The 17437-nt window shown below is 39.8% G+C and overlaps 1 protein-coding gene and 1 long non-coding RNA gene across 4 annotated transcripts in view; both read right to left on the minus strand.

Moving 5' to 3' along the window:
• NALF1 (NALCN channel auxiliary factor 1) overlaps positions 1-17437 on the minus strand; it is a 654803-nt gene that overhangs the window by 206019 nt on the left and 431347 nt on the right. The gene's annotated exons all lie outside the window — the stretch shown is intronic.
• Positions 9635-12835, minus strand: LOC309848968. Its single transcript, XR_014303377.1, has 3 exons — positions 12748-12835; positions 10377-10510; positions 9635-10198 (listed from the first exon to the last, which is right to left on the minus strand). It is a non-coding gene; the product is annotated as an uncharacterized lncRNA (long non-coding RNA).

Below are 17437 nucleotides of genomic sequence, written 5' to 3' on the forward strand. Positions count from 1 at the left end.
GGATTCGTTGAACTGCCTATGTTCTGAGTAGATTGTTTTCTTCTTCATAGGAGTTTACGGTTCTTTCTAACTTTGGTTTATAGGTTTGTATATGATTAGTTCAAAAGTAATTCTCTAATTAAATACATAATCAAATAGAAACAGCTACATTATTTCTAAAAATTTCTAGAATTTTAAAGCTTCCTTTGAGAATGAAAACTCTCTAACATAATATCAGCGATTGGGTATATCATCTGTGCCTATATCCAAAATCAGGCAGTTTTTCTGCAGATAGGACATGACTCATGTAATATTGCTATAGAGCTAATCCTGGAATGTACCAAAAAAGAGATATAAGTTTTGGAAAAGAAAGAATAGCATTAAATACAAACGGAAGTGCCTCTTGTAGGAGGCAGCAGACTTCACGACCTAGAGAAGTTTCAAGAATAGATGGGATCAGCCCCGGGCAAAGATACTGAGGCACAGGTGGCTGCTCCAACTCAGTGCTCAACTTGGAGGCCCTCTCCAGTTCGGAACCTACAATTTAATGAAATAACTAAGTGGTGCAAACATTTTAATTTCTTTGCTTAGCCCTTCTAACGTCATGTCTTCCAAAATATTCAATCAACATGGTATAGGAACGATTTCCTTATGAAAAAAGAAGCAAGAAGTATAAAATACTGTGAAGATAACAATTACACTGGCAACTAAAATAAGCGTATTAATTACCCAAGTAATTCCTTGATTTTAACATGTGTAAAAACATATAGCTTTGAGGGGCGCCTGGGTGGCTCAGTCAGTCAAGCATCTGCCTTTGGCTCAGATCGTGATCTCAGGGTCCTGGGCTGGAGCCCAGCATCAGGCTCTTAGTAAGAGCCTGGTATTCAGTGAACAGTATTCATTTATTTATTTGCATTATTATTTGCTAAGCGGGGAGTCTGCTTCTCCCTCTGCCCACCCCCGACTCCTGTTCTTGCTCTCTCTCTCTCAAATAAATAAATAAATAAATAATCTATCCATCTATAATATGTTTTGTTTTTATATATGGATTTTGTTATTATTTGGACATTCAGTCGTTCTTCAGTGAGTCGTAAAAATATTTGAAAAAAAATCATAAGTCAATTTGCTCTGGACTGGTGGATGGCAATTTACTTTACAAGTTGCATGTCTGGAATTCATGAGGACCAGCCTCAGTTATACTTGCAACGTTGCAAAAATTACAAAGAAAAGGAAAGAAGTGGAATGAGTCTGAACTGATGCCCTAGAAAGACACGTGGCCTCTTACTTTCTATACCCGATTGCTACTAAGGCACGATAGCTATAAAATTGAATTTAGGTATATCACAAAGAGAATTAAAAGATGAATACTTGTTCAAATGGATATTGTTTTGAATTGCTTGCATGTTTTTATAATCAGCAGAGGCAACAACTTTTTTTCATTTTTAGAAAAAATTTAAAAAATAACAAAAGAATCAAATCATTAGGCTGTTTTAAAGTCATCCTTGTTTTATTTAGGTAGATTCCCTAATACAAGTCTTTCAAAAACTGTTGACTTGACGCTGTTCATTATGCAGTCCTTCTATCCTAGAGAAAAGTTAATAAAATAATAATGTGCAAAGGAAAACAAAAAAATACGTATTTATGGTTATTCTTATTATGATGCCACCTATTGTCCTTGCCTAGCTGATAAAAATGAATTCCGCCAGGGGGCGCCGGGGTGGCTCAGCGGGTCAAGCGACGGTCTTCAGCTGAGATCATGATCCTGGATTCCTAGGATCCAGTCCTGTATGGGGCTCCCTGCTCTGCCAGGAGTCTGCTGCTCCCGCTGACCGTCCCCCGTCTCATCCTCTCCCTCTCCCTCCCTCATTCTCCTTCTCAAATAAGTAAAAAAAAAAAAAAAAAAAAAAAAGTTCTGCTGAAGCTCATGAGCCTGGCATAGCTCTTGGAGGAGTGAGGACCTTGACCAAGGACCCCAAGTGAGGACGCAGGGCCCAGCGTCTGGAAGAGATGAGAACTGCCTGGACGGCTTCCATGTCCGCAATGACGCTGTCTCTTTTGGGTTTCTAGGGGAACCCATTCCAAACACTCTTCTAGGGGTCAGCCGCACGCACGGGCACACGCAGAGACATTTTCATCTCTGTGTACCTTATTTATCACTGGCTGGAGAACAGTGTATAACTTCCCATTTTTTGTGGTTTTGTGTATTTCTCTAGGCATGCTCTCCAATATAGCCCTGGGGTTGTGCCATTATTATCATTTTAGGGGCAGCCTTAACTACTTTCATGAAACGATGCAGACAGAAGGTCACAAAGGGGAGCCGGGATCAGTTTTTTTCTCACCAACACACAGCACTAAAGTGGCTTGAAACATGGAAGGAAATAGCATGCTTTCTCCGAAGCGCAACCCTCCCCTCTCACAACACACGCTCTCTACTCCAAGAGTGGAAGAGGGAAACACTTTCACAGAACCTCATGACTGGTATTGCCGTCTTAAACAGTCGTCTCCTCCGAGCTCTGAAGATTGATAATCTTCCTAAGCACAGATTTGTTCTGCATTTTCTTTGGGGTTTGCTCAACATTTATATCCCGATTCTCATTGAAGGAAGAGTTTCAACTGCTCCAGGGTGAGTTCCTTGTCAGCCAGTGATGGCTCTATTTGTTTACTGGAGATGTGTTGTGCCATTGAGGCATGTGGAATTACTCCTTAGTCAGATGGCATGATAACTCTGATTCAGAAACCAGTAAACTATAAATGAGAGTTAAAATATTCTGAGCAAATTTTATTTTATTCCATAAATATAAAGAGCCAGAAGAGTAGACATGAGGGTTTTTAATGCCCATTTCGGTAGCACTGCTTCCTTGAGCTAAATTACTCTGATCGATCTCACAGGTGCAGCAGCGGGGAGCTCCCTACTGCTGCCTCAGAAGACTGGCAGGGAGGGTTGGGGGGAGCATCAGCATCCGTGACCGCAAGCTCGCCCTCCCGTGGATTGAGTGGATTTTCCCCTCTCCTGCCGACACTGGAAAGAAGGGTCCTGGGTAGTGTACGATGTCAGAGTGTTGCTAGTTTGCAGCCCAATCTTCACCAAAGCCCTGACTCTCACATATCTCTGGAAAAGGTTAATCCACAATATTGGGGCTTAAGAAGCAGAGCAACTCGAGCTGTGATTTCTGAAGGTGACATCAATGAGGCATGAGATTCTGATTCGCTATCCTTTTCCCCAGGGAGTAATGGTTCTCTCCATGTCACTGTTTGATGCTTACTCGTGAATCATCCCGCATACTTTATAGACCCTTCCGAAGGGAAGGGGCACTATTCCCATTCATCATCGTGGTGACAATCATTCTTTTTTCTTTTTAATTTTTTATTTATTTTTAAATTTATTTTCAGTGTTCCTGAATTCATCATTTATGCACCACATCTTATGAAAACATTTATCAAATTCCTCAGTACATGTGACTATGCCAGGCATCATACCAAAAAGTTAAACTCATTTTCCTCCGCATTAGCAACTTACTAGTTGATACCGATACGACTGATGTGAAAATATATCCCTCATTGTCTCTGAGCCTTAGGATCTCAGCTGTTGCCGTGTGTTTTACCTTGGTCCATGCCGGTGATGAAGAAGACAGCCAATCAACAAATTACTCATGGAGCAGACTTTATCTGAAACTAGCCAGAGAGATAGTCCATGCACCTTAGTGACTAATGAGATAACGTTTAAAAACCACCACATGCATATTAATAATCCCATTCATTCAGCACATCAGTGAACCCTGGTTAGGTCAATTGCTCCCCACATCTTCAAAATCCTGCTTTTTCAACACATCCTTACTGCATATTGATGGCAGGTTGAGTCTTATAAGCAGAGTAATGGGCCTCCAAAATGTCCACTTCCTAATCCCCAGGACCTGCAAATAGATTATCTCCCATGGCAAAAGGAACTCTGCGGACACGTGTATGTTCAGGCTCTTGAGACAGAGAAAATATTCTGGACTATCTGGACTAACCCAGGGTCACCAAGAGGGTCCTCACAAGAGAAATAAGTGGCAAGAGGAGTTAAGGTCAGATAAATGTGACAGCTGCCTGGAGACCAAGAGCCAAGGAAGGCAGGAAGCCTCCTGAGCACCCAGAAGGTGGGCAATCCTCTCAACATCTTGACATTGGCCTAGTGAAGCCCATTTTGGTCTTCTGACCTCTAGAACTATCAGATAACAAAGTCACGTTATTTTAAGTCACCAAAGTAGTGACAACTTGTCACAGCAACGATGGGAAACTAATACGGTGATGATATACTGATTCTGAAATACATGAGTTTTTTTCACATCTGGGACATGGGCTCTTCCATTGGGAGGCAGACATACATCAATGAATTTCTTTTCCCTATTGATGCCACAGGGAAAAGCCAATCTAGAACTAGTAACGTCGTTGCTGAGAGTAGGCTCCAACCAACAGAGTTCAGAAAAGTGAGGAAAGATAAGAAGGGACAGATAATTTGGAGCAAAAGTCCCTAAATCTAGGAAGTCCAAGACGTAGTCAGTGGTGCAACAGGCCAGAATCAGGAAAGGGAGCTATTTGCCCGTTGTCTTCTGCAACCCTAACTGTCGCCACTGGTTAGTTGTGGAATATTCTACCTCCTCTGATAAGGGAAACCAGGGCTCCAAACGAGGAGCCTCTTTCTCAAACAGCAAATACTATTTCAAAAAGAGAAGAACAACATGAAGAAAATGCATTTTTTCTTATTTTCTTCCCAAATGATGGAAGGGAAAAACACAAGAGAGAGAAAATGTGCAAATAAATCCTGCAGTAAGCTTTCCCGGTATACTCATCTCGGTTGCTTTTGACAGAAAATCCTATAATATTTTCATATTAAACAGCTTTGGCTTATATAAAAAAATAAAATAAATTTTGGAGCCCTGGTAAAATGTCTGGTTTTGAAATTGCTCTGGAAAGGCAATAAGTTATTGTTATGAATTTAGTTAAGACATATGGATAATTCTGTCTATCTGCCAAAAGCTTTAGAATAATTCCATATGCTGAATACAAATCTTATAATTATTTATTTGCAAGATGTTTTTACTGCAAAGCAAGATTGGATTATATGCTCAGGATGATTTGTTTAAGTAATCCCCAGAAAATAATTATTTTTACTTTGAGAATGTCCCTCCATTTGGGTTTGTCTAATGCTTCATCAAGATTAAATTCAGAGTCTGCCTTTTGGGCAACAGCACAAGAGTGGTGCTGCGTCCTGCTCTTTACATCATACCGGGGAAAGTGTGGTGTTGACACATCTCATTACTTGCGATGTTCACTTTGATGACACGGTTAATGTGATGTCTGCCAGGTTTCTCCACTGTGAAGTTACTATTTTCCTCCTTTGCAATTAATAAATATCTTATGGAAAGACACTTCCAGAATATGCAAATGTCTTCTTTTTCATCATACTATAGGCTATAGATTTAGCATCCATATTTATATTTATTATTGATGCCAATTGTCTGAAATAATTATTACTGGGGCGTTTGCTCAGTGGTGGTATTTCCATCATCACTTTGGTATGCATTAACTGTACTTCTACTGTAATGAAGAAAACACAGCTATTAGTACCCCCTTATGACTCCTGGCTGATGTCATGGGGGCAGAGCTGGGGAAACTGGGATTTCTATTTCCAAACACAGTAGTCAAATGTCAAACGTCTTTGGCTGCTATAAACCCTGAGAGAGGTACATATGAGAACAGAAGAAGAGGATTATCCATGTGGAGGAGGGCAGGGAATGGAAGAAGGAGAAAAAGAAAAGCGATCTGCTTGGAAGATGGACCCTTCCCAATCTCCTAGCTGAGAATCCTGGCCAGCTTCCAGCAAGCCCTAGAGACACACGGGGAGCTGTTATCTACCTCTCAGACCCAGCTAGCATCCCTGGTACAGACCTGCTTCTCCAAAACAACCTATCCATCTCCCTTCTTTCAACCTTTTGGGATTCCATCTTAATGCTTAATATTAGTGCAGGTTCAATTCTCTCCATCTTGCGCTATAGGTAAACAAAAGAAAAATCTTCCTTTAAAGGGAAAAACAAATTTGAAATCACCTATGTCTTCCCACTGGACTAAGATACCCCCATGGACGTAGGATGCTGGGAATCACCCATGTCCACCCACTCAACAAACGACAGACCCAGAGGTCCTCTCTCTTTTATCTGACAGGTGCTTTTCCCTGCAGGTAATAGTAGCTTACCTTCACTGGGTGCCTACATACCACGGACACTCTGTAGGAAATCTCCCAACCACAATATGAGTCTCACGCATTTAGACAAAGACAATGAGGCAGAACAATTTCAGTAAACCACACTGGTGGGTCTCCTGGCACTAAGGGTTAAAGCAACCTGCCTCCAGAACCCACCACCTCCCAAGGAGAATGTCCACCAGAAGAAGGCAGTCTGTGCTGCCTTTCAAGCATTGTCGTCATGAATTCTGTAAGAACTCTTTACCAGCTATCCACCTACCAACAATTCAGAATATTCTAAACAGGCTAAAAAGATACTTCTCCCATCTCCTCCCCTCCTAAGAGCAGTATCCAACAGTTCGTGGAGCCGTTATCCGTAGCAGGTCCTGTGCCTGTTCTGAACACTCATAACCACCCATTGAGAGTACTGAGATCATCTCCTCTTTGCAAAGGGGTGGGGGTGGCTGAAAGCACTAAGATGATTTCCCTCAAGTAACTGATAATTTAGGAGCAAAGCCAGGACTCGAGGCCAGACTATCTTCTTCCAAAATCTGCTTATAATCATTTTGCTCTACTGACTAATAAGCATCTTCTTTGAAGATTTATCAGGCAGGAAGGATCAATAAGCTAGAGAGAGAAGCATTCATGGACTCTAGAACCAGAGCCGGGCTACCTCAGTCACGTGATGCAAACACAAACACACTGACACACTTCTTACCTCTGGAAACTCACTGCAAAACTCTGCTGCCAGTTTCCTGGGGCAACCAACCTTGGACAAGTGAGTAGATGCTATTTAATTTATCAAATTATTTTTAAAGAGCACCAAATTATTAACTGAACAGAAACACCTTTATCTATCAGCATTCATCTAGAATTTAAGAAAGTGTTTCTAATAGAATCATTTCACTACTTCAGCTTTCAGTTCTTTTTTTTTTCTTTTTTCAAAGATTTTATTTATCTGACAAACAGACATCACAAGTGGGCAGAGAGGCAGGCGGGGTGGAGGGGGGAAGCAGGCTCCCCACTGAGCAGAGAGCCCGATGTGGGGCTCGATCCCAGGACCCAAGATCTGAGCTGAAGGCAGAAGCTTAACCCACTGAGCCACCCAAGCACCCCAAGATTTCAGTTCTTTTCTAATGCAGGCATTTGTGATCAGATCTCATAAAACAGGAGGCACACCAAGTGAACTGGTTGTAGCTGACTCCTGCATAATTTTCCAAAGTGGTTGGGGACTGTTTAGTCTGTCTGGACAGGCTGCCTTCTAGAACACACGTGGGTGGATAGGAGAGACCACGTGTTTGCATATTGGTTCTGCACACAATTAACAGTACGGTATCTTAATTTAGGTGATTACTGATGACCTTATGAAGACCGATTTATCACCTCATCCCACTATTAAAAAATGAGATTCTGTAAAGTAATTGATGTCATTGTCAGGGAGAATCATTTAGCATTTCAGATTTTCCTTAGACATGTGCCATCGATAGGTGGCCATCTTTCTGTTCAAGTCCCTAGTGATCTCAACTTTTATGATTTCTGTGAAAGTTACTCAATTTTCAGAACTTCTCCAGGGATTTTTAAAATTTCCTGAGTTATCAGCATGTCACTAAAACCTTCATCGATAAGTGCCTTGGTATTTCACATGAAGAAATGACACTTTGCCATATCTACCATTTTCCTGTTCCTTAGTATTTCCCCTATAAATGGGACACACAAAACATACATCCTTGCACTTGTCACTTGCAAAGTTCTTCAATCCTCCTATTGGGTAAGAAAGAAGTACCTGTTCTAGAGCCTTGCTCTGTTCAGCAGATCAAAACTTTTCTAGCAAATGAAAGTTGTCTTTAGCTCCTAATTTTTCCTTACTGGAAACATTAAGAGAGTTGATGGGAGCAAGTAAACTAACAGTCAAAAGTAAACTTTGAGACAAGGATGTTCTTTACCAAAGGCAGAGCAGTGTGGAGCTATATTGCTGGAAGCAATATGCACTACCACAAATCAATCATGGGTGAACACGTGGGCAAGTTCTTCCTGGAGGATGATAACTCCTCACAGATGAGGTCATTTCTAAAGAGAAACATGTCATCAGTGAATCTGGCCTAGAATATAGTAAAACTAGTTGCAGAATAGCACAGAGAGTATATATTTCTATATGAAGTATAGAAGAAGACAAAAAGAGAATGACTAAATTAAGACTAAATTATTAGGAAAAGTTTGACCTCCTACTCACTCGGTTTTTATTTATTTATTTATTTATTTATTTATTTATTTATTTATTTATTTTTAAAGAACATCTCAAATATCTCTGTTCCAGAGACTGTCGGACGTTTTCCATTCAATCTCTTGCTTGAAATCCTGTCCACCACACAGCCTTCTCTTCTTCCTGGAAGAGGCATGCATGGAAGTGAGTACTTCCTGTTTTTCTGTATGAGATGCTCCCCAGTGGGTTCTTTCCATCCTACATTCTAACTTTACTTCTATACTCTCTCACATTTCAAGATCACTCTCTCAGAGAAGGCTTCCTTGACACGTCATACCAGGTAAGGGTTTCTGTTATAAGCTGTTAAAGATTGGGGTTTCTTTTCTCATACCCTCCAAGGTAGGTAAGAAACCTACAGACAGAACAGATACCTGAACCTTGACCTGAGAGTCACACGAGATTCACATAAGATCTCACCACATCTGAATGTTCATGCTACTGTACCAGTTTTGAAATGCAAAATAGTGTTTGGGAGGACTTTTCCCCTCATATTGTCACAAAGAATCGTGGAATATACAGGGAGAAGAAAGGAGGAACTTGTAAAAGGTCCAATCGAAAGTGCTTTTGAGAGGTCAGAGCATGGTCTCCATAACTGCTTCTGTGTGACCTTGTTCTATCCTCAAAATGGAACTGCAGCCTTCAAATTTCTATATTTTTCCACCAAAGAAGGACTATCTTCAAAGGCACAAACCAAAGATTTTCATGAGATTGCTTCCAAGATGTATTTCTCTGCTTTACCCCACACAGCTTGCTTCTTGGAAACTCTGGCTCAATGACGTCATGCTACCTTGAGTGATAAAATAATTCAGATTTCAGGCTCCTGATATAACAGAATGAAGTATAATATAGTTATTAAAACTGATCATTGTAGACACCATAAAACTAAGATAATATATCTCATCTTATATGATGTGAAATAATTACCTAGCCCATTATATAGCTTAAACAAGTTAGCCAATTACTTAAATTATTATTGTATATATTCCAAATTTATATGTAGAGAAAATTAAAAAAAAATAAAATCATGTGATGGTGTGTGTTAATGGATAATTTCATTATTTTTTTAAATATGTTGGCATGTCAAATAGGTAAACATACACAGATGAGGAAGGTGAAATTTCTTTTTTTTTTAATATTTTATTTATTTATTTGAGAGAGAGGCTGTGAGAGAGAGCATGAGCGAGGAGAAGGTCAGAGGGAGAAGCAGGCTCCCCGTGGAGCTGGGAGCCCGATGCGGGACTTGATCCCGGGACTCCGGCATCATGACCTGAGCCAAAAGCAGTTGTCCAACCAACTGAGCCAACCAGGCGTTCCAGTGAAATTTATTTTTTCCCTAGAAATAGTTATTTTATTCCATTGAACATATATGATTATACTATTTGTCCAGTGTTTTCCAGAACAGCATAGATGTTTGTGTTTTCTGTTCATTCTTTTACACTCTTACTACATTTCTTCCAAAAAAATTTTTAGCTCCAGAATGTAACAAGCAGAACATTTTATTTTACATTTTAAGAAGTACTCTTATAATTTGGTAAAAGGTTATCATAGTCATTTGGACTGAATTTTTAAAATTTTTTTTTCCAAGAGACATACTACCTGAAGTATAAACATGCACATTTCTTTGAATTTCACTTCTTAAAAGTTGAACTTCTTAAGAAACAGAAGGAATGTCCAGGGAACCAGGGCAGAGTAGTCAGTTCCAGATAATAAGGTCTTAAATAGTACTTCAAATCAATCAACTTTGAACAGCAAGAAAGAAAGAGAGAGAGAGAGATGAAGTTAGCAAAAAGAGAAGAAAAAGATTTAAAGAAAGTTCTTTGACATCTTTGTCTTCTTTGATGAAAGTAAGAAAGAAAGAAAGAAAGAAAGAAAGAAAGAAAGAAAGAAAGAAAGAAAGAAAGAAAGCAAAACCCCCACCTTCTGATTTCTCTCGGGCTTGCTCAGTGCTGGGGCGGTCAGGTGCAGGGAACAGGGCTTCCTTCTCAGATCCAATTAGGAACGTCCTCTTTCAAGAGGCCTAACAGGAATTGTTCATAAGCTCGCTGAGAGCTCTGTTCCAGGAATAAAAATTCTCTATTAAAAACTACTAAGAATGTGAAAAAAAAGATAAAGCTATCTCTAAAATTCAATACCTTAAAGGAAAATGTACTTCCATTCAACAAGCATGTATTTGATTTGAAATATTCCATTGGGTCTATCGGGCGGGCAACCTGACCCAGGGAGAAAGACATTGAGTTATCTAAGACAGAACGAACTAATTGGCAAAACAGAATTACTGGGGAAGAAACAGGTGAAACAGCTGGACAGATTTCTTGGAAGAGGATTGCATGAGCTCCTCCCTGAAGGCGGTGGGGGGGTAATATTGACAAGAGTGGAATCTAACTCATAGACGGCACCCCTTCTTCTAAGGCTTTCCCATCTGTTAGCTCAAGCTGATCCTGGTAATAGCCCCAGGAGGCCAGGGAAGTGATTATCCCATTTTAGAGATGAGGAAACTGAGGCCCAGAAGTTATGAGTCTTTCAGCTGAAATCACACTTCTGCAAATGACCTAACCAGGATCTGATCTCTGTCAGTCTGGACTAAGAACCTGGGCTCTTTCCCACGATCTATGCTGCCCTCCATACTGGAAGTCTGCAGAGGAGAGCTACTGACAGCTGCAGGTCAAAAGTCATTTTCTGAATCTCCTTCTTACCACTGATTACTGGAGGGGTATATAAGACTGTATTATTGCTTGATCTTTTCTGGCTCTGACATTCTGAGGACAGAACCTCTCAGGATCAGGAAACAGCCCAAGAAAATGCACTGAGCCACAAAATAATAGGAAACTTTACAACAGAGAACAACATGGTGGCATGTCGTTAAACTCTGGATTCTCAAATGTCTAAGCAAATATGCTGAAAAAAATACAGTGCTTTTGAGGAAGTTTTAAGCTCAATATTTCATTGTTAATTAACTATTTATGATGTCCTCTTTGTCTCTTATTTTAGCAAGCTAAGAATATCCTGGTGTAACAAAACATTGATCTGGCTAATAAGAAACCTGCGTCCTTTTCACTATTTAGAGTGAAATCCTCTGTCTAAGCCCTTAAGTAAATCTTCAGACACTTAAAGATACATTCTTCAGCATGATTCTTGAGTGCGTACTATGGACCAGGTGTTATCTTGGGTCTTAATCATGTAACTATGTCTTTGGAAGCTTTCAGTATGGATTGTTCAGATCTCTTAAAGAAAAGATTATAAAGCATTCAAAATGTTTTCCATGTATTTTTTATGCTTGCCTGCCAAATATAAATTAAGGTGATTGGTAGAGTATGTCCTTAAAGCAATTGAGGGGGGACGCAGAGGGCCACCTGTAATGCCTCCTTAAGATTCTGTTTAGATAATATGATAAAATCAGTGTGGATTGATAGCACGGTTGGGTCGATTTGCTATTGACAGGAAAACCGTACCCAGTTATGATCATGAACTAAGTAATGTCAATGGAGAGAAGAGCCTTTAGGGGAAGGCACTGTATTCTTCCCTTCTCCCCTTCTTATTTCCCATTCATATTGATATCAATGACCTAAGACTACTTACTAATTCTCAGTATTGTTGGTAAGAAACATGATGATAAAGATACATTAAAACTTAAAGCAAACAAATGTAGGGGAAACACAGAACCAAAATACCTTAGTTTAATTTAACAGGGATAAACATAAAAATCCTAAATTCAACCTATCAAACATGCAGGTACACTTTGGAGACAATTAAGGCAATTTGATGTACAAAGCCTTGGAGTTTTTAATATATCCCACTTTAATAAGAACAGCATTTGATAAAGCTGTTAAATAAACATGTAAACTATTAGAGTGCTTAACTTCCCTAGGTAAGGGCTGAGAGATTAGATTTGGATTCAGGTGTTCAGTTATGAGTCCTAATATTAGGAGAAACTGATGTTTCTACAGAGTACATTCTACAGAGCACAGTTTCTACAGAGTACATTCACAGCAGAGTAAATCAAATGGAGAGAGATTCTGGAATATATTTACTCATTTGTTTGTCCATATATTAAAACATACTCATTGAGAAGCTACTCCATAGCAATCAGACAGTTGGAATATAATGTAGACCAAGATGGCTAATTCAAGTACCTAGCATAGGACATACCAAGGCCAGGAAAATCTAACTGATGTGGAGGTTTGTAACTAAACCCAGTTCTGTCTGAGTCCAGGGAACATACTACTGTTCTCTTTATAATGTGGCCCTCTTGATGCTGGCCAATGAGTCTCCCTCCCAATAGTACCCTTACCATCCAGAACTGGGGCAAGCCTGCCTCTTGGTGTGCTTGAAGATGTCCCGGTCGACCCCTGATGTCTCAGCTTAACCGTCATGGTCCTTCCTGAACACATGAATGCACACACTGCCCCAGTTTGGACGATGAATAATTTGGTGACCTTGCTTAGCATCATGATGCTACTAGTTTCAACGCATGCATAACCTAATTGATTGGGTGTTGGCTGCAAATAGGAGCAAATGTGAAGGGGTTTGTATGACAGAGGTTTTCCCAACTTTGAAAAGTGCCATGATTACTTAGTTTTTCTATGTCCTTAGTGGGTACAGGAGTGACTGTCTCAAGACTTTGAAATGCACCCCCAAATATTTATGCCACCCTGTGTGCAGTTTTCACTCTTGTAATGCCCCCACTCTTATCTGCCAGATAATTGGGGATCTTTGAGAAAATTAAGCCCTAATTGCCCCAAGACAGTCATCGTATGTAATGAATTCACTTTGTTCATATGCATCTAGATGGCAGTGTTTATATGGATCCTTGGAGGAACTAAAAACAGAATTACCTAAAATAATTTTGGATGTTCTATAATTCAATGAGGAACCTCATTTGAGAAAGTGGACCATTCCAAATTCCTTGCTTGTACAACATTTTCAGCATTATATTCTCTGTTATCACAAAGTTAAGCACTCCTTAATCTTGGTTGCAGGTTAGAATTATCTGGGAAGCTTTAAAATAATAGTGATGGTCAAGTTCCAGTACCCTCAAATCCCCCCCGCCCAACAAAAGTCTGACTCTCTGGGGTGGGGCTCAGGTGTTAGGAAGTATTAAAAGCTACCCAAGCATATTTCACAATGTGGCCAAGGTTAAGAATTACTGCTGTGAATAAATCGAAGTATGAGGAAACCAGCTGTCAGCCACACCTCAAGCTTTGCCCTCCAGACAGGGTGGACATGGATCCAAAATTGCTTGTCTGTGTAAATTCACAACCCTCAAGAAGATACCTCAACTTCCTTCAGGCCTTTATTGCTCATCCCTAGGTTGCCATTACCTGCCTTATCTGTTTTCACTTTTTCTTTGGGATTTCCATAATTTGCCTCGTCAAATAAGTTCAGATTATGATTGGTTTCGTTTACTACTTTGGACAATTGAAAAGGAATTTACATTCATGAAGGCAACAATGTTATGACCACAAATGAGATGTTCCTCTCTTACAGTATTCTTTGGTTACCTTATCCCAAAGTTGTGATTTAGTTACCTTATCACAAAGTTGCGATTTAGTTACCTCTCACAAAGTTGCTGCACTTCCTCCCACCGACCCCCAAGCCTACTCATGATCATGGACCCTTCTCCCCACCCCTCACTCACATTGTGATCTTTTCTTTCATCTCCATCCCACAGTTAGCTTTTACACTTGATCTTACAGAGAAGTATGACCCAGCTTTTATTGTTTTGGCCATGAAGAGACATCCATTCCCCACTGTTCTAACTTCACTTTTCAGTAAATCATGCAAGCATATTCTCAAAAACATTTTAAACCTAAAAATTCTCATATCATTAGTTACCATGATAAAATTTTGTTACACCTGCTAGATAAATGAAAAAAAAAACTGGAATAAATTAATCTTATCATTGTACATTAATGTACACTATTATTTTTTGATGCATTTTATATATTATATTTATAAAATTATATACTATATATATTATATAGTATATAGTAATATATATTATGTAGTATATAATATATAACTATTATTATTTGATGCATTATTATTTTTTGATTAATTATGCACTATTATTTTTTGATGAATTTTATATATTATAGTAACTTTGAGCTAGAAAAGAGACTAGATTCTACATAATAATGAATGATAACTTTCTAAGGTTAGACTAAGTAGTTCTTCTACCAATAAGGTTATCTTAAATTGTCTGAATCTACATCTTCTCACCTGGTCACAGATTTGGTTTTTATGGTAATTTACTCAAATATATCCCAATTAATCTGCTGCTAGAGTTACAGATTCTGGAGAGGAGGTTCAAGAGGTAATTAGTTCTCTTTTTTCCTGGTCGAACACTCCCTTTCTTAAGTTAAAAGACAGTTCATTTTTGTGTTGTGAAAGGACAATGATCACTGATCATATCTTATCAAAAGTTCTCAGAGAATTGAAAAGAAAAGATTTCCCTAAAGATCAATTTCCATTAAGTGTATAAGGTTAGATGGACTCCCTGATGTTGTGCTGAAATAGAGAAATGCATCTCAAGAAACGCGCATTTGCCAGCTGATGTGAAGATGAGCATTCAGGAGCTAGCAGACTTCTTTGCACGAAAAAGGGACACATGATCTCATGGCCAATGAGCCTTGTCCACTTAAGACTCTATGCCACCAGGAAGTGTGAGTAGATTAGCTGTCCATTGAACAGGAAGATGTGCTAGGACATCAAGAAAACGTCAAGATCCAGGGCCTGATATCCTTGCCCTATGAAAATACTAAAATATGAAGTGAATTGACCAAGTGCATATCCACTTTAGAATGCTAAAACTATGTCATTTTTTTGAAGAAGAGGTCTGATATCAGTGCCGTGTAATCCCACTCTGCATGCAGGGGGAAATTGCTTCACTAATGTGCAAAGAATTCTTGGAGCCATGAACTCCTGTTTCAATTTCTATATTCATGAAATTAAAAGTTTTATACCAATTTACTGCAGGTTGATTTCTCATTGATGCTTAAACCTATCATTTATTGTTACTCCTGTCTTAGTAGGTGAAGAGATATGGGATCTTCTCTTCATTTGTTCATAAAGACCCATCATCATAAAGATGATGAAATTCACACCAGCTCTACAGTCGTAGAAGAAGTCCATACAAAACATAGCATGCTATTTGGTTAGATTTTTCTCTGTTCATTTTGCCCCTGGAATCCCAAAACAATTTATGTTTTCCCAAAAATGAACACTAGTAAAAGCTCACAGACACAGACCACTCAGATCATAAGACGTGCATCATAGAAGGAGAGACACCTTCAGCACTTGAGAACACAGAGTTGGGGGCCAGCCACGTCTTGTACTATATTCGAGCTCTGCACTCATTAGCTTCAACTTCGAGGGACTGAAATGTCCTTCCCAAGATCTGCTTTCCCCATTTTTCAAATGCAAAGAGTATTTGGTCTTGCAGAATTCTTGTCAAGTTTGAACACAGTGGTGGATATAAAGAGCTTAGCAGAGGGCCCCAAATGTGGAGAGTGGTCATTCAACATCATTACCCTCATCCTCCTTTACTGAAGACACACAGAAGCACAACCACACTGCCTAGAGACACACAGAAGCACAACCACACTGCCTAGAGACACACAGAAGCACAACCACACTGCCTAGAGAATCCTTTCTTCTTCAACATCAAACTTCTCATCTCCAAGTTGGCTTCCAAATGGCGACAGTCACCAAGTAATAGGAAATATGTGGAAAGATTCGGTGTGTGGACAAATGTTTTCCTTCCTAGGGCCATTGCCTCAGCTGAATGGTGGGCTCAGTGAGATTTGTGGGGGTAGTTTTGGCAACATATGTGCATTTGTGATTTTGTCTTTGTAAGAAACATGTGGCCTGGGCCACCTGGGTGGCTCAGTTGGTTAAGCATCTGGCTCTTGGTTTTGGTTTCTGTCATGATCTCAGGGCTGTGAGACCAAGCCCGGCAGCGGGCCCCTCGCTGGGTGTGGAGCCTGCTTAAGATTCCCTCTCTCCCTCTCCTTCTGCCTCTCCCTCCTGTGTACTCTCTCTCTCAGAAACAAAAGAAATAAAGTAATAAATAATAATTTAAAACAACAGTTTTAATTATAATAATATATAATAAATAATTAAAAATAAAAGTAAAAATAAAAATAAATTAAAAATGAAAATAAAGATAATAAAAAACAAAATAATCTAGTTCTGGTCCCAAAACAGACCATAGAGCTGCTTCATGGGCTCCTGAAAATCTTACCCAAATGTGGAGCTGACATGATATTAAAAATAATAGCATCTTAGAGGTTGATTAGGGAAAAATAGTAAGTCAAGTTAGCTCAAAAGGATGTTAGCAGATCCACTTGAGGTGTTTTCCTTCATTACATGAATGCGTGCATGCAGCAGTTTATCTGCTTTCCTGAGGGACGAATCTGTTCGTTTCTTAACTGTGTTCTCCATGATTCTACAGGGACATAAAGGCCTATTTTCCACTCATGAAATGATTACATTTGCTGTTAACTTGCCGACAAATCAAGCAGTTTCACCGTAGCCATTCACCGGGCTATTTGGCATCTGAAGGCCACAGCGATAGCACTGGTTACTTTCCCTCTGATCAAACGGGCTGACAGTAGAGTGTTCTGGAAGGTGGACAGCAAGGCCGTGGAAGGGGTAACGGTAACGGTCTGAGGCCTGCGATGTGGAAGCTTTTACTAAATGTTCACATCTTCACCGCGTAACTGAACACAGGCCGTGAGAAAGAGTGGGGTGTGGGGGACAGACATTACATCATCAGAACAACTCTCTGACCAGAAGGGCTGCTTCCTTTCTGAGAGCTTGGCCTATGGGCTACGGCTCCATGGATCCCAGAAGAGCTTCCTACAGGTTCCCCAGCCCCGGGAAATGCCCCCACCTCCTCACCCTGCTTCACAGGAGTGTGCTGGTGTTGCAGAACTCCACCCGGGCTGTGGAGCTGGGCTTTTTCTGTCACATATGCA

This window comes from Mustela nivalis, assembly GCF_964662115.1.
Source record: "Mustela nivalis genome assembly, chromosome: 15".
Taxonomy (NCBI): domain Eukaryota; kingdom Metazoa; phylum Chordata; class Mammalia; order Carnivora; family Mustelidae; genus Mustela; species Mustela nivalis.